The sequence below is a fragment of the Carettochelys insculpta genome, chromosome 25 (genome assembly GCF_033958435.1).
Source record: "Carettochelys insculpta isolate YL-2023 chromosome 25, ASM3395843v1, whole genome shotgun sequence".
Lineage (NCBI taxonomy): Eukaryota > Metazoa > Chordata > Testudines > Carettochelyidae > Carettochelys > Carettochelys insculpta.
The window spans coordinates 16,634,165-16,651,912 of NC_134161.1; the positions used below are offsets into that span (position 1 = coordinate 16,634,165).

General features: G+C 50.9%; 1 protein-coding gene across 7 annotated transcripts in view; it reads right to left on the reverse strand.

Moving 5' to 3' along the window:
- Window positions 1-17,748, reverse strand: part of PKNOX2 (PBX/knotted 1 homeobox 2) — a 279,747-nt gene that overhangs the window by 238,592 nt on the left and 23,407 nt on the right. For 5 of the 7 annotated variants that reach the window (XM_074977020.1, XM_074977019.1, XM_074977026.1 and 2 more), the window contains exon 2: window positions 12,418-12,556. The exons of the other annotated variants lie outside the window; for them this stretch is intronic. The gene's annotated coding sequence lies outside the window, so the exon portion shown is untranslated. The remainder of the gene's footprint in view (window positions 1-12,417; window positions 12,557-17,748) is intronic. 7 annotated transcript variants of the gene reach the window in all.

Genomic DNA, 17,748 nt, shown 5'->3' on the forward strand with positions numbered 1-17,748 from the left:
CCCCAGTACAGAAAGGATGTGGATGCACTGGAGAGGATCCAGCAGAAGGCAACCAAAATGATCAGGGGGCTGGAGCACACGACCTGTGAGGAGAGGCTGAGAGATCTGGGCTTAGTTTGCAGAAGAGTGAGGGGCAATTTGATAGCAGCCTTCAACTTCCTGAAGAGAAGTTCTAAAGAGGATGGAGAGAGGCTGTTCTCTGCAGTGACCGATGGCAGAACAAGCAGCAATGGTCTCAAGGTCACAGAGCAGGAGGCGTAGGTTGGGTATTAGGAACAACTATTTCCCCAGGAGGGTGGTGAGGCACTGGAATGTGTTACCTAGAGAGGTGGTGGAATCTCCATCTGTAGAGGTTTTTAAGTCCTGGCTGGAATTATTTAGTTGGGATTGATCCTGCTTTGGGCAGGGGGCTGGACTTGATGACCTCCTGAGGTGTCTTTCAGCCCTGGGACTCTATGATTTTAAGTTAGATACAAGGTGGAGAATGGGTATCTTTTATTGGAGCAGCCTCTGTGATGAGAGAGAGAGAGAAAACTTTTGAGCTGCAAAGCTGTAGGGCTGCCCAGGAAAGCTCAGCGTGGCTTAAAAGCTGGTCTTCCTCCCTCACAGAAGTTAGCCCAATACAAGATATTCCCACACCTACCATGTCTCTCTAACCACCTGGGATCGACACATCTCCAAGAATACTACATAAAATTAGGCACCTAATTCCCAATTTAGCCACCAAATGAAGGAGATTGGGACTCGCCTCTGAAAAATAATGAGCTCACAGTCTCAGAGTGTTTCTCCAAGAAATGCTGCTTTGGCCATGCACTCTCAGTATGACATGTTTAATGCTTCTGGCTTTGCCAGGTCTGTGTTTCAAGAGATGATATTTACCTACCATTGCCCCCATATAACCCATCACCTCAAGATCCAACAGTTTGCCCCTGGGCACTGAATTTGCTTGACTCTGAGTTTGCTCGGGTCACGCAAGATGTTCCTTCAGCTTTTCTTTATGACGTGATCAAAAGCCAACACACCATAAAACCCTGCCAAAGAGGCTGACTCATCAGCTACCTATACAAGCACATGGGCTTCTTTAAAGGCAGGACCTTGGTAGTTGTTGCACCCACTGACTCACAGACACCAGACTTTTCAATCCCACAAATGCTTGGGCATATGAGCAAGACATTCTCTGTACTCTTATCACTAGAAAAAGGCATGAGGAAGATTTTGGCTAAACAAGTGAGCTAGGAGCCAGGCTGAGGAAGAGAGATTTGAAAGGTGCAGGCCTTAGACAGAAAGAGCAAATTAATTAAAACACACGACTGATTGGCAGGGTATATTTCAAAGCCAGATCGTGGCAGCTGACTGGAATGCTCTCAAAAAAAGAGGGGGCGGGGGGGAAAAAAGAGCCAAAGCAGAAAACGAAGTAGGTGGCCCTTGGAAACTAGCCACACTGACTGGCTTTTATGGAAAATCTTGTGTCAAGGCTTCTCAACTAAGGCACAAAGAAAAACCCTATCCTTGGAAAAAGCTGCTCACCTCTCTGTGAAGAAAGGCTCTCAAAGTCCCCAGAGAAAGAGCACCATCCTCACTGGCGGAACGAGTCTTGTACTGAAGCTGCTGCCACTAGAAACAGTGCAGCTGAACCACAGAACTGTGTGCACACAAATGCAGAGGGGGCTTAGATATGTTTACCCGAGTTTTCATGACTTTACCTTTCCATTACCTCAGCCTTTGCCCCACAAGCCACTCTGCGTTGGTTCTGTGGCACCTTTGCCTGCTGCTGCGCAAGCAGGTCCTAAGTCGGCTGAGGTAAACACATCCCAGCTAAGCAGAGGAATATAGACTAGGACCAGGTCTACACTACCCCAGAAGTCGATCCTAGACACACAATTCCAGCGACAACAATTGCGTAGCAGGACTCGACATATCTACGATAACTTATCTGGCCGTCCACACAGAGGGAGGTCAACAAGAGAAACTCTCCCATCAACCTCCCTTTCGCCTCACAAGAATGAGGAATAAAAGAGTTGACTGTAGAGCCTTGATAATTCGATTTCACATATCCCATTAAACACGTGAAATTGAACCCCAGGAGCTCAGCCCAGACCAAGTCACTCTCCTGGTAAGTACAGACATACCCTAACTGTTGCTCAGAATAAATGCAATTTAAAGAGTACAGCTGCCATTCTCCCCGATCTCAGCCCTGCCAGCCAGGCAAAGAGAAGCGATTTTGCTCATCTGAAAAAAAGGTTTTGTGGCGCAAGCAGTGGAACCCTTCCACTTGCTATGGAGCAAAACCCCCCGACCCCTGGGGCCAGGAGGCACATGCTACGTGTTCTAGAATCAGACACTCCCATGCAGCGGACCTGGCCCTGCGCCTGACTGTTCGCAAAGCGGGCTAGGCTGTAGGGCGCAGCACAGTCACAGACCCATAGAACACCGGAACTGGGAGGGACCTCGAGAGGTCATCGAGCTCAGTCCCCTGCCCTCGCGGCAGGACCGAGCGCCATCTAGACCCTCCCTGACAGGCGTCTGTCTAGCCTGCTCTTAAATAGCTCCAGCGATGGTGATGCCACATCACCCCTAGGCAATTTATTCCAGTGCTTCACCACCCCGACGGTTAGGAAATTTCTCCTAGTTTCCAGCCTAAACCTCCCTGGCTGCAGTTTAAGACATTGCTTCTTGTCCTGTCCTCAGAGGCCAAGGGGAACAATTACTCCCTCCACCTTGTAACACTGTTTTAGGTACTTGTAAACCACTATCACGTCCACTCTCGGTCTTCTCTTTTCTAAACTAAACACGCCCAGTTCTTTCAGTCTTCCCGCATAGGTCACATTCATTAGACCTTTATTCATTTTAGTTGCTCTTCTCTAGATCCTCTCAAATTTCTCCACATAGTCCTTAAAATGTGGTGCCCAGAACTGGACACAGACACGATACTCCAATTGAGGCCCAATTAGTGCAGAAACGAGTAATTAACATATCCTGAATTTGAGGAATTTGGCACTTGTTATGACCTTTCCCCAACCCTTTTTCAACACACCTCTTGTTCCTGCTCTAGTCAAGGAAGATCTTGTACTCAGCACAAGGCCCCTTCACAAAGCAGGCCCCGTTACATAGTACATGAGAGAATCTGCCTACTTGCTCTCTTTAACATCACCAAGAAAGTATTACCCCGCTGTAGCCAGAGGTCTGTGGAAAGATAAGGTTGTGATGCTCGTCTGAGTCCTGTCCACAAGAGAAACCCCCACCAGGAGTTGCCACTTAAAGTAGACTGCGCAGACGTGATGCCAGGACTCCCCCCGCCCTCGAGGCACGGGAACAATGTGTAAACTAGTTACCAATTTGAGGTGTCATCACTGGCACGAGCCCCCACTCACCAGAGCTACAGGTCTGCTTCCACCAAGTGCACCTGTCACTTGTGTTTTCATGGTCTTTCCAGCAGAAGTGGAAGGGAACCTTATCCACCCACCACCTACACTGCAGGACCAGATACCATCTAGATCATCCCTGACAGATGTTTGCCTACCCGAAGAGATGTCTCTTTTCTCCACCGCCAGCAGAAATAGGATTTTTAAATTTGTCTTCCACAATCCAGGCAATTATGGTAACCCCTGAGACAAGAGTTATGTAGATACCGATTTTAATCAAAGAAAAACAGAGTCTGGAGAGCACAGCAGGAAAGAGGCACCAGAACTGTCCAGTCCAGGCCCTGGGCCCCCAGAGAAGAGTGAGCCTTTTTACAGGAGCTCATCTTGAATGGCTGCTCAGGTATTTTCCCTTCCTTGCTCCCCAGTGAGACCTGGACACTGGCACCAGAATTATGAACAGATAGTTGAGGAGAGGGGCCGAGCAGAGAAGACACATTAGGCAGGTTCTTGATGAAGGTAGGAGAAGAATCCAGGAGCAGGTAATGGAGTCACAAATTCTGACCGTAGGAGCTCTGAGGCAAGCTGGGCAAGACAAGGCAAATTGCTTAAAATCAGAGCAAAATATTGTCCTCTAACCACAGCGCGCACCTGCCAAATGTAACAGAAACAATTATCGAGGCATATGGGCAATTCGGAGTTGGCCTGTGGTGTCCCACAGAGCTACATTTAAACATGGGTCTCAGTTAGCCAGAAGAGGTATTAAGTCCTGGGTGAGGGGGGAGCCAGCTTCCAAGATGCCACACATCTGGAACGGGCATGTGCCTGGCAACCTCTACACCTGAGCCCTATTCCAAGGAGCAGGGGCAAGCTGAGATTCTGGAGGAAGATTTGGGACAGCGGGTGAGGTGTGAGGGGCTCCTCTGACTGGCAGGGTGAGTGGAGGGGAACGGCTGGCTACACATATGTGGGTGACTGGGGTGTGGTGTAGCATGAGGGGAGCAGGAGAACTAACAGGTCCCCCCCCCCGATACTTTTGAGAGCCTGAACTCATCATGAGCACAAATGAGCAGGGCAGATGATCCATCCTCTGCTCCCTTTGTCCCTTGACCATTGCTTCATGGCTCCAGGACTGAGTCCCTTCCCTGCTAGCATGAGGAGGGGCTGGTCTGCCTGCTGGCACACAGTGGAAACACCATGCAAACAGAACCCATTTACATCCCCAGCCCCACCCCAACCCTTCTGCAGTCCTCCTGGGGCTGCTGGACGGGAGAATTGTGTGCCAGAAGAGCAGCCTTCCAACACCTGCCAGCAACCCCTTGTCCTTTGCTTGCACCTCGTCCCATCACTGGTGCCAGTACCAGGAGGGTCTGAAACACACCCTGCTCAGAATGGGAACGTTCCGGCGCCTGGGCTTGGGAGAAGCCACTCCATGGACTTGCTGGGGGCAGAGGGTCTGGCTTGCTGGTTTAGGCCAGAGAAACCCTCTTTTGGGTTCGGCCCGTGGTTGCCAACCTTGTCAGCAACAGGGCACACCTCAAGCAGACAAACAATTCCACGGCACACCCCCTTTTTCAGCTGAATGGGTTACTCAGAAACCAGCCCCGCCAGCCGGTGGGAGCCGGGAGGCAGCATTTAAACCACATCCCAGCTCCAGACTCCAGCCCTCCCCATCAGTCACAGCAGAGAGGGGGGCAGGCTCCTGGCAGCCCAGTGGGGCCAGGAAGCAGCATTCCAGCTACCTCCCAGCACGAATGGGCTCCTGCGGAGTCAACATTGCTCAAAGGGGAGCTGTTATTGTGGGGGGAGGGGCGGGGGGGCTTTCCTTCCAGCTGAACTGTTTTGCTCTCTTTGGAACTACTTTACCCAGGGGATGTGGGGGAGGGGGAGGAAATTCCTGTACCTGCCTGATAACAGCCTCTGCTAACCTGTGAGAGCACAGCAGAGAGCTGCATTCCTCAGCCTGCTCTTTAGCCAGCACAAATCTCCCTCCCCATCTCCTGCTGCAGCAGCTGGAGTGAAGGTGAAGCCAGCTGTGGGAGCTGCTGCAAAAGCCCCAGCTCTGGGCAGGGAAAGGCAAGGGAGCACGCATGAGCTGCGTCTACACGTGCACGCTACTTCGAAGTAGCGGCACCAACTTCAAAATAGCACCCGTCGCGTCTACACGCGTCGGGCGCTATTTCGAAGTTAACTTCGACGTTAGGCGGCGAGACGTCGAAGTCGCTAACCTCATGAGGAGATAGGAATAGCGCCCTACTTCGACGTTCAACGTCGAAGTAGGGACCGTGTAGACGATCCGCGTCCCACAACGTCGAAATTGCTGGGTCCTCCATGGCGGCCATCAGCTGGGGGGTTGAGAGATGCTCTCTCTCCAGCCCCTGCGGGGCTCTATGGTCACCGTGGGCAGCAGCCCTTAGCCCAGGGCTTCTGGCTGCTTCTGCGGCAGCTGGGGATCTATGCTGCAGGCACAGGGTCTGCAACCAGTTGTCAGCTCTGTGTATCTTGTGTTGTTTAGTGCAACTGTGTCTGCGAGGGGCCCTTTAAGGAAGCGGCTGGCTGTTGAGTCCGCCCTGTGACCCTGTCTGCAGCTGTGCCTGGCATCCCTATTTCGATGTGTGCTACTTTGACGTGTAGACGTTCCCTCGCTGCGCCTATTTCGATGTTGGGCTGAGCAACGTCGAAGTTGAACATCGACGTTGCCGGCCCTGGAGGACGTGTAGACGTTATTCATCGAAATAGACTATTTCGATGTCTCAACATCGAAATAAGCTATTTCGATGTTGGCTGCACGTGTAGACGTAGCCATGAAGTGCTAAAACACTTTAGAAGACTTAATTGTCTTCCAACCAGGCTAAGCACTTGGTGCCCATTCCCTGGTATTTTCCTGCCCAGAGCTGGGGCTTTTGCAGCAAGGGGCTGAAGGAAATACAGCAGAGGCTTTGAGCAAGCTCCCAGCTACATGGGGGGGAGGGGAGGGCTGAGCTCCCTCTGCTGCCGATGAAAATTGGGGGTGACATGCATGGCAAGGTTCTGACCCCTGCTCTACCGTGTGAGCTAAAAGCCAGCTGGCTGCCAGCTAAGGCTACAGAGGAGACTGCTTCTTTCTCTCTGTCAGTGGTCTAGTGGCACTCCATGGGCCAGCCCCTAGGTGGGCAGATTCCACTGACACCCTCAGTCAGATGGCTTTTGCACAGGTGTCTTCATCATCTCAGAAAAGAATCCGGTGATTCATTTGGCCCATGGATTCCAAGCTAGTCATCCCTACGCGAACTCTTCACATTTTTATATGTTTATTAAAAATCCCGGCAGCAAACTGGCCACAACAGGGAGGAAACCTGAAGGAAATTCACCAATGCCCAGTAAATCACAGCACCCTATGATAAGTCAGTTACATCCCAGGCACTCAATGATTGTTTCCTCATCCGTCCCAGGTAGACTGGAACCGAGAGTGCCGACATATTGCGTCTGCTGTATTGTAACTTCTCCAATACTGACCAGTGTGGCTGCTGGTAACAAGTCGGTCACTTTGAATTCTGGTCTGCAGCTCCACAGAATGACTTGCAAAAGGCTAGAGACCAGCAGTCACAGCAACTTTGCTATAAGCTGTCTCCAGGAGGCAGGCGAGGCCTGATTGCTAGGGAACGGTTCCCTAAGACATGCTATGGCTGAAGTTAATTTTACAAGATCCAGCCAGGTGCTCATTTTCAAAGCGCTATCACATTTCCACACTATAAAATTGCTATTTTAAGACAACCCACTAAGGTTTGGATGGGATATTGTTTCACAAACTATCTCCCTGGTTCAGATGACATCACCCAGTCCTCTATTTAAATTCACCCATCAAATAAGTTAATACAAACTTTCCCATATTTAACACAGGAGAAATATAATTTAGATTATTATATTAATATATAATATAGAGGAATTTTTATTACCATTTTATCTATTTAGCTTAGTGTCCGTTATGTATTTAGAGAAATAACACAGCACCCAGTGCAGACATGGCATTTTGTGTTTAAGTGTTTTCCAAATGCTGGTAATTAAATGACATGCCAGGGACTGTAATTGTATTCAGCAGCTGTGGGAGTGGCTCCAACATGGGCCACTCTTGCTAAAACTTGCAGCAGGGAAGCCAGCTTGGAATTTTCTACAGCGTCACTGGCACTTGTGTTATTAAGCCCCCCACCCTGGAGAGGGATGATTTGGCGAGGATCTCAGGTTTCATTGTCTTTGGAGAGTGGGTCTCTGGCCCTTCTGGTTGTGGTAACAGAGTAAAAACATAGTACACGTGTGAATCCGAAAACCATGGGTTTGGAAGGGACCTCAGAAGGTCATTGAGTGCAGACCCCTGCCCAAAGCAGGACCAACCCCCACTAAATCATCCCAGCCAGGGTTTTGTCAAGCCAGGACTTAAAAACCTCTAGGGATGGAGATTCCACCTCCTCTCTAGGTAACACATTCCAGAGCTTCAACCACCCTCCTCGTGAAATACCAACCTAGGCTTCCCCCACCACAGCTTGAGACCATCGCTTCTTGTTCTGCCATCCATCACTACTAAGACCAGCCTCTCACCATCCTCTTTAGAGCTCCCCTTCAGGAAGTTAATGGCTGCTGTCAAACCAACCCTCACTCTTCTGTTCTGTAGACTAAATAAGGCCAAACCCCTCAGCCTCTCCTCATAAGTCAATCACGTGAAGCTCTAAACACCTGACTGGAAATAAAGAAAACCCAATATTTGCCAAGATTTTGAAATCTTGTGATTTTAGGTCAACCATATGATTTGGAGACCCTGGTAAAGATAACACTGTTCTTCACATTAACACTGAGGGGTAAAGTCTGCCAGCCTTACTCACATTAAGGAGAAGTGTATTGCTCTGTGAGAACACACATCCGACAAAGCGGTCTTTGCCCATGAAAGCTTATGCTCCAAAAAATCTGTTAGTCTGTAAGGTGCCACAGGACTTCTTGTTGTTTTTGCAGATATAGACCAACACAGCTTCCCCTCTGATACTAGGCTAACCAGGGAGGCAATATGGGCTAGCTGACAGTCTGCTGGACTCAAAGCCAGGATTCTCTGCACAGCATCAGGCCAGTCAATCACTGCTGGGTGAATCTGTTGGCCTGCCTTGTGCATGTCAGACTAGGGCAGTGTTTCCCCATTTCATCGGGCCACAGAGCCTTTTTAAACTTCAAGGAATTTTGCAGAACCCTATTCTGCGGCTCTACGCCCCTCAAAGCCCTCAGACCCACCTCCCCTCTCCAGGCTTTACCTGCCTCAGCCTCCAGATCCAACCCGCTCTCCACAAGCTTTATCCGCCATCCCTTAAACCCCTCCCCCCCCCAGCCCCAAACTGGCCCTCCCAGGCTAACCCATCCATTGAGCTGGCTGCAGAGCCTATGCTGGGTGGCCATGTGCACCCAGCAGAAGGAAGGCTGGCAGGGAGGTGTTCCACTGGGAGCTGGTGAGCCAAGCCATGCCCACCAAAGCAGTGTGGCCACTCAGATACCGAGACGGGTGAGGGGCTCTCTGCAGCTCCCGCTCTGCTGCTGCTGAAAGAATGGAACTAAATTGAGTTGGTTTAACTTCCAGATCCCTCCCGCTGCCCTGCCGGCCGTTAAACCAATTAAGTTTAGTTCTACTGTTTCCTGGGCGGCAGGGCAGGAACCTGCAGAGGAGTCAGCTATTGTAATGGGATTTACTTGCGGAACCCTTATTGTCACTTCACAGAACCATGGGGTTCCTTCCACAAAACACCATTTGGGAAACACTACTCTAAATCAGAATGGGCCTTCTCCTTCTGGCCATCAGAGCTCTGAACTAGACGCCAGGCTCAGCATTTCCCTCCCGAGGGGAAAATGGTGGATTTTATTGTGATATCAAGTCCTGTTCCTATTGCAGCAATTGCAGGGTTGCCTCACGCAACAACAACCTCAGAGGCAGAGCCTGGTGCAGTGATGGTACACAGCACAGCAGGAGTCTCACTTGGAACACAGCTGAAGAGACTCAACAGGCAGTTAGATGAGTGAAATATTTGTCACGATTTTTTTTGGTTGCTTACAAGTTCCTGCTTTTACCATAAGAAAATATTTGCAGTTTCCAAGTTGTCAACAAAAGGTAACTTTTCTTCTTGTTTTAAACTGATTGAAAATTGTTGCTGGATATTTGTGTGTTCCTTTGCTGAATGTCAGGGTATGTTTCACTACCTGGGTGATTGACCTGGGCAGGGTCGATGTCACACGCCTAGCAGGGATGCGCAAAATCAAACTATCAGGGGTCGACTGTCAACCCCCGTGCTGCTCATTATCACAAGGAGTAAGGGAGGTCGATGGGAACGTGTCTTCCAACAACCTCCCTCAGTGAGGGCAGCCAGGTAAATGGATTGTAGATAAGTCCATTCCAGCTATGCAATTGCCGTCTCTGGAACTGCATATCTACAATCAACTTCAAGGTCTAGGGTTGACCTGGCCTCAGTCTGGGTTAATTGGTCACAGGCTGTACTACCTGTAAGCTGTGTGCTTGTGTGGCTGCTCACAAAACATACAGACGCCACCCAGCTGATTAGCAGAGCACCCACAGACAGGTTGTGTGTCTACTGATGGTGCACATTCACACCTGACTTCGGGCACATAAAAACTGTTCCGCATGTGGATGGAAAAAAACTAGTGGGAATACTGGTCATGATTGGTCAGAAAAGTCACATGGGATGATTGGGTTCTGACTGCCGCATTTGCCAGGTGAGTGAGTAACTGCATTTTATCTGCTGTTTGAGCCAGTCAGGAAAACACCTCTCGGCTGCAGCAGTGCCAAATGCTTCTGTCTCCTCCTGCAGCTCCACCAACATCCATGTCCAAAATCCAAGGGGGGGGGGTTCTGCCCCAAAACTCAGGAGTTTTTAAAAGTGATGACACCTCAGAGGCGGGGGGTAGGGGCAGGATTTGTAGTCTGACATCTAAACCTTAAGGGGTCACATTTTTAAGCTTTAATCCCTCACCCTGAGGGTAAAAAAACCTTTATTTTCAAAGGCAAACTGAGTTTGGAGGACAGGTTTCCAAGTCATAGCGACCTTGATAAACTGGAGAATTGATCAGAATCCAACAAGATGAAATTCAGTAAAGACAAGTGCAAAGTACTTCATTTAGGCAGGAAAAGTCAAATGCGTAAATAGAACATGTGAAATAACTGTCTAGGTGGCACCTGTCCTGAAAAGGATCTCTGGGTTATAATGGATCACAAACTGAATACAAGGCACCAGTGTGATGCAGCTACAAAAATGCTAATATAACTCTAGTGTGTATTAAATGGAGAGTTTGAAATGAGATGCAGGAGGTACAGGTTTCAAGTTCCTAAAAGTTTGTTACAAGGAGGAGATAGAAAAATTGTTCTTCTTGGCCTCTGAGGACAGGACAAGGAGCAATGGGCTTAAACTGCAGCAAGGGAGGTTTAGGTTGGACATTAGGAAAAACTTCCTAACTGTTAAGGCGGTTAAAGAGTGGAATAAATTGCCAAGGGAGGTTGTGGAATCTCCATTGCTGGAGATATTGAGGAGCAGGTTAGACAGACGCCTGTCAGGGATGATCTAGATGGTGCTTGGTCCAGCCATGGATGCAGAGGACTGGACTTGATGTCTCAAGATCCCTTCTAGTCCTGAAATTCTATGGAAGAAAAGGGGATAGGTTAGGGGGAAAGAGGCTCCTACCAGTGACATTCACACGTCAGAAAGGCCCTCATTACATGCTGCTCCCCACAAAAGAGAAAAGAAAAGGCCAAAAAAGAGTATCCAAAGCAGAGCTGTGCCCCGTAAGCAGAGATGTTCCAAAAATTTCAGGAGTCCAGTAGGGACTTCTTAGCGCTATTGATTTTACAGCTACTCTGGCCATGGGCAGTAGTGCAAAAATCCTCAACTACCAAGAGAGAAGCAAAGCAGACACCGCACACACCCAGATGGAGTTGGGTCACTGGCTTTCCTCCACATGGACTCTTCTTTCCAGAGACTTGGCCAAATTCCCGAGACCAGCTTTCCCACAGAAACACAGAAGATTAGGTTGGAAAAGACCTCAGGAGGGTCAGCCCCCTGCTTGAAGCTGGAACCCCAACTAACCCTCCCAGCCAGGACTTTCTTCTCCACATCTATCGAAGAGAACACTCAAACCTAGAGTGCCCCAGACTTCACTCATTCATGTCTTAACAAGCTCATGCCCAAAGAACCACATGTGCGTGTCTTCTATTGGTGCACATTTGAGGCCTTAGTAGGCTTCTCTTAGGTAGTCATGGGCTCCAGGTAAAATGAGTCTATAGTTTGGCCAGCAGAGAACTGCCTGGGATGGCTGGGGAGTCTGGAAAAACATAAGGTTCAAAGTTCCTTTTTAAACTGAGGACCGAGAAGGTTCCACCAGAGGGTTCCCCACAGTCCATAGTCAGGGCCCTCACCTGGGATGTAAAAAACCCTGTTTTGCTGACGGAAAGATGGCCATAGCTGCTTAAGGACGTGAGAGGTGAGACAATTTGCCCTGAGTCTGAAGTATGATATGGCAAGTGGGATAGAATAATACCACTCCTCTCCCGTATCCCCTGCTTTCTTCTATCCCAGTGCCACCAACGCCAGGAGCCACTCCTAGTTAAACACTGGGTTTACCTAGATTGTTATTTGTTACACACCATTTCCTGGCTTTGGAAGAGCATTTGCAGGACTGCTAGTCCCATACTTGGAGACACCCTGCCCTCCTACCTGCCTCAGAGCCGGACCTGGTTCAAACAGCCACCCCGACATTCCTTGTCCCAGCCCAAATGGCCGTTAACAGATGCAATTCATTCAAGCATCTGCAAAAGCTTCAGTCTTTACTTTGCTATAACACAGTGCTGGTCTTAGAACTGTGACATATTTATTGTGACATACCCTCACAGCAGAAAGAGCCCTGAAACCTGAGCCTTCAAACTGGCTGTTGAAATACTGCTTCTGAATCATTTAAAAATATCATACTAGTTTCCCACTTGCTGTACCCCACTGCCCCAACACACACACACACACACACACACACACACACTCTGCTTCCTACTTACGAAGCAAAGTACTTCTCCATTCAAATCTCTCCCTCTTCTCCATCACTTGGAAGCTCGTCAATTAATTCTTGTGCAATGATTTCAAACATCCTTTCAGAGACTTTCCTTTTGTCAAGCCTGTAGTCTTCAAATGTTCTCTCTAACATGGAAAAAAGTAGAATGAAGGGGCTTCTACAGGTAGAATTATTCAAGGTGTGTAACACTCATAAATCTTTTAGCACCCATGCCAAATATGGGCCTCTTTTACCTTAAGAAAAGTGTTAGAAAAGTCAGCTGTGTAAAAAAACTCAACCCTGGGGATGCCGCACGCTGATTCTGATGGCCTCTGGAGAAGGGCCTCACCTCTTCTCTGACTCTTTAATCTGTAATTCTACCCCAGTCCAATTCACTGGTGTCATGTTCCATCCACGGAGGTCTAGAGGAGGGTCGGCAGCACAGAAGAACAGCTGATAAAAACAGCTGCACTCAGAGCTACCACTTGTCCTGGAACCCTGGAGCCAAATACCTGAGCTGAGTGGATGGCAGCAGCCATCTCACAGCCCTGTCTCTAAGAGACGAGAGTGGAAGTGGGTTTAGATAGACTGCACCGAGATGGAAGCTGAAGGGATGAGGATCGCCAGGTATTGGATTTTCCTTTGCTGAGCCCAGGAGAGGTCTCAGGCACCTGTATCTTTGCATTGTGGCTTCTCCGTAAATTAATGGAATGCCTGCAGGGCTTCATGGAAACCCCACCAGCAGGTGCAGTGCTGTGAGGCAGGCATACCTCTGCCGGGCTCTGAGCGACAGCGAAACAGATCAGTTATGACTTGCTTCCCTCTGTTATGACCGTCAGATGAAGCAGGTTCTTGCCCACAAAAGCTTATGCGCCAATAAATCTGTTAATCTATAAAGGTGCCACAGGACTTCTTGTTGTTTTTACTATGAAATTCTTAAATCATTGATTATTCCAAGTTATTTGCAACTGTTTCAGCAAATGATTCTTGGTCTTCTGATTGACTGCATTACTTGCAGTTGGAACATACACACAATTTGAAATTCACACTGTAACTAATGTCATGTAGTGCAAATTTCTAATAGTAAAACACAGTTGTGATATCAGCAGTTCAAAATTTGTACTGGTTAGCAAGTCACACAACTCATCCCATCAGGGAACAGACATCACCCCATCACATGATTTATGTAGCTGTCCACACACTGCCCCAATTAAATTTAATAACCGGATGCACAAGCCAGCGCTTGTTCTCGGCAAATACAGGAGCACTCGGACTCCAGGTTTGCTTTTCCTGAGCCTGCACGCTAAGAAAGCTCGAGTACAGGTTGAGCCTCTCTTCTCCGGCACCCTCAGGACCTGACCGGTGCTGAATAAGAGAATTTGGACCAACGGGGTCAATGTTGTCTGGCAGGTTATCAACACTTGCTCTGCTCACTGGGTTCTTAGAAGACATCTGGGGGCAAATTAGAGCTGAATAACAGCCCAAAACACTGAGGGCCAGGACTGGTGGCTGGAAATAAACTTTATGGGACTGTGGGAAACTGGACCACACCCTTGATAAGTGGCTGCCCAGCTAACTGAAAGGATGCCAGATTACTGATGCTGCTGGACAAGATAGTTCTGGACTGGAGAGGCACAGCCTGTACCTGAACACTGGCAGGAAAGAAGAGTACCAAAGCATGTGTTTGTGCTCATCCACCCCATCTTGCAACAGAGTTTTCCAACAAGCACACCTCTAGCAACTCAGCTGGGTGAGCTGCTGGCTGCAAACTCCAGTCAAGATCAACGCGAATAGATAGGGCGGCCTTCTTTGCTTTCCTGCATCTGACAGCTCTGTTGGGAGGGCTGTGAAACGGCGCCAGCCAGGGAGAATAGCATTTGTACCCGACTCAGAAACAAAAGCCCGTGAAGAATGCAGTAGATTCCTGACAGCAATCCCTTCCTCGGCAGAGGAGAGGCCACTGTGGGGTTATCAGGTGTCCGGTTTTGGACCATAACACCTGATTGAAAGGCGGCCTCAGAGCTGCCCCGTCCATAGAACAAACTGGGGCGGGCGTCCCAGGCACCGTGCTTTTGGGGGCCCCATGGGAGCTGCCCCAACTGTTCTAAAGCTGAGAGGAACCCAAGGGATTATGGGGCCTGGGGGCAATAGGGCTCGCCTGCCCTGCTCCCCACCATGTGCCAAGAAGCCAAGTGCAGAGGTTTGGGAGAGCAGCATGGAGGGTCAAGGCAGGCTGCCGAGTGAGTGGGGACGGGGGAAGAGAATCCTGCTGCTGCCATGCCAGGCCCCATAATCCCACAGGCTGTGCTGCTCAGGGAAGGGACAAGGGGGCAGAGTAGGGGTGGGGCCTGTGGCAGGGGTTGCCCTGGGCTCCACAGGAGAGGGGGAGGTTGTCCCAGGCCCTGCATCCCGCTCAGGGCAGTCCTGGGGAACCTGGAGGTTCCAGTCAGTGCCAATAAAGGCCGATGGGTGGCACAGCAGGACTCCAGGGCTAAGGCAGGCCCCCTACCTCCTCTGCCTCTGCACAGCTCCTGGAAGTGACACCCAGGTCTCTGCAGTACCCCAGGCCCATCAGCATCACTCTGATCCACTGGAGCAGCCCAGGCAGCCACTGCTGTGTGGAGGTGGGGAGAGGATAGAACAGGGCCCAGAGCCCGGCCACCCCTCTGCTAAGCCAGCAATGTGTAGGGGAGACACAGGCTTCCCTGCAGTGCTCTAAGGACACTGGGAGCTGGTGGAGCATCCCTTCCCTATGCTCTGTGTTAGGTCGGCTGCGGTGTTCTTCCCCACCCCACCAGGTCTCTGTCTGGCCTAATGAGACGGTGCATGCTTGGGGCAGAGACCGTCAGCTCCATCTATGCACCGTTTGGCCCAATGCTCCCCTCTAAGCTGGCACGTGGGCACCGCCATCGGAACAGGGTGGAGAAGGACCATGCCTTATTTCCACACCAGAGGTTGCTACTGTTTCATTGTTTTCTTGCTGTCTGAGCTTTGCAGCTGTACGTTTTATCCCGCAGCACAGTGAAGATCAGGCTCTGCCAAGGGTGGCTGGAGAATCGCCAGCACTGGAGATAGATAGCTAAAAACAGGTTAGATAACTAACAGGGATGGTCTAGCTGGTGCTTGGTCCTGCCATGAGGGCAGGGGACTGGACTCAACAACCCCTCAAGGTCCCTTCCAGTCCTAGTGTTCTATTAGTCTATGATTCTCTCCCTGCAGTGCTTGGTGGGCGGGTACAAGAGAGACCAGGATTATCCGTAGCTGTCTGATGCCCGAGGAGCACATTTTAAATGCTTCCTGTAAGTCCTTTTGCACCTGTCCATCCGTCTGGGTTTTCAGGCAGCTTTGCCAGCCTCTACCCCACGCAGCTCCTCCGAGGCTGGCATGGCATGCCGCTGCAGAGCGCATGCTCACTCTGAGAAACACCACCAAGAAACCACTCCTGTCCTCCCAGCCAGCTCTTCTGAGGCTGGCATGGCACACCACTGCAGCACACACTTGCTCTGAGAAACATCACGGAGAAACCACTCCTGTCCTCCCAGCCAGTCACGCAGCCTGCGAGCCTCAGTCTAGCTTCCTGCTCAAGCACCAGTGGCAAGTTCAGTACCTGCTCCCTGTGAGGATGATTTGGGACAAGGCCTCACCTACCAACACCTGGTGAGCTGAGCAAGGCCACCAGGTGCACTGCAGGGGATTTGGCACCAAGCAGACCAGGCATCTCAAAGTCCACCTGCAGCCCAACAACTCCCCAGTGCAGCCCCCGCGGGCTTGGTCAGGCTGATGGACCTGAGTTGTTAGCAGGAGGAAATGAACCTGTGACCTTAGGGGCTAAAGCCCTGTGCTCTACCACACAAGCTAAGTGCCCGTGGGCTCCCAGCAAGCTGCAGAGCAGAGACTTCACCCTGCCCCTCAGTGGTCTCAGTACCTCTGGGGTTATGTCTTTAAAAAGTGTTTCCACCCGTCTGAGGAACATGGCGGAGGCTGTGCATGTGGCCAGCTGCCCCACCCCGGCCTCCAGCACGCTCTGCTCCCAGCTGCAGAGGGTGCTGCTGGGTGCAGGGAGCCACACTGGTCCCTCTGTCAGATGCGAGGCATGTTGCCCAGGGACCCGCCCCAGGCTTATGTGCTTCTGCTGCCAGGGAGACAGGGCTGGTGAATTTCACTGGGGTTTCCTCTGCTCAGGTAAGTTTCACTGTCAGTTACCCACTGGCCAGGGTTTTGCTTTAGTTTATCTCAAGAGGAGGTGGGGGTCCCGTCAATGAGTCAATGCTGCCCGCCATAGGGACTCTCTCCCTGGGCCTTTGCCAAGAGAGCTCTACCATGTGGCTAGCGCTCTCACGCGGCTGCTGTGCCTCCAAACCCAAAGGCAGGCAGGGACAGGTAGTGAAGGTTTCGGTTTACCTGGAGGACAATGACGCCCACCTCTGTGCTGTCACATGCTGCCCTGCAGGCTATTTAAAAACTCACCTCCTCCCGTGCTGAGCCGCCCCGCCAAGGTCCTCCCCAGCCAATGCTGACGGACCCATTCGAATGGCGTGGAAGTGGCGTTTGCACTGTAAGTGCTACCCAGCATCCTCAGATGTGCAGCTATGGCCTCTCCAGGCCAGGCGCCCAGAGCTGTCCAGGTCAGAGGTGTCAGCACCTAACTCCTCCCTTCTGAGTGACTGCAGCGAGAGCCGTTGTCAGGAGAACAAACTCCAGAGGACATCCCGTCCCGGCTGCTGGTGGGCAACAGGGTGAACAGACAGGGAGGCCAGCTCCCCGCAGGGCCCGCCCCCAAGACGTACCGTGACCTCTGGCGATGGGGAAGCCCCGGCACCAGAACCATCTCAAACCTCCATGCAATGCTGGTATTTACAGCATGACCTCCCAGCCTCAGTGCCCCTCAGCTAAGCAATTAATTAGATCAATACAAAGACTGTCTTGTTGGGCGCTTGAGCCCCCTCCGCCCCCCTGACTTTTTCTAAGCTGGCCTGCAAACAGGAAACAAAGGGTTTAACTCTGTCTGGTTTCATGAAGGGTCCTGTATGTCACGGCCAGGTGCTGGAGCATGGCCAGCTGCCTGGCCCAGCACACCCCTCCTCTCCCAGAGGAGGTCGTGCACACACACTGGCGGCATGGCAAGCAGCTGGGGAGCCCAGCCCAGCAGGGAACTGGCAGAGCCAGGGAGGGGATATCAGATGCCTTTCAAAACACAGCCAGACAGAGCCTGGGGGATGGGCAGATTTAAAATCAGGCCCCGTTAACTAGTAGGTGGAGAGTGAGAACAGAGAGGGAGATCAGCCTGCTGGGCTGCTCGCATTGGCACCCAGAGCCGTGCCTTGAGAGCCGCATTTAG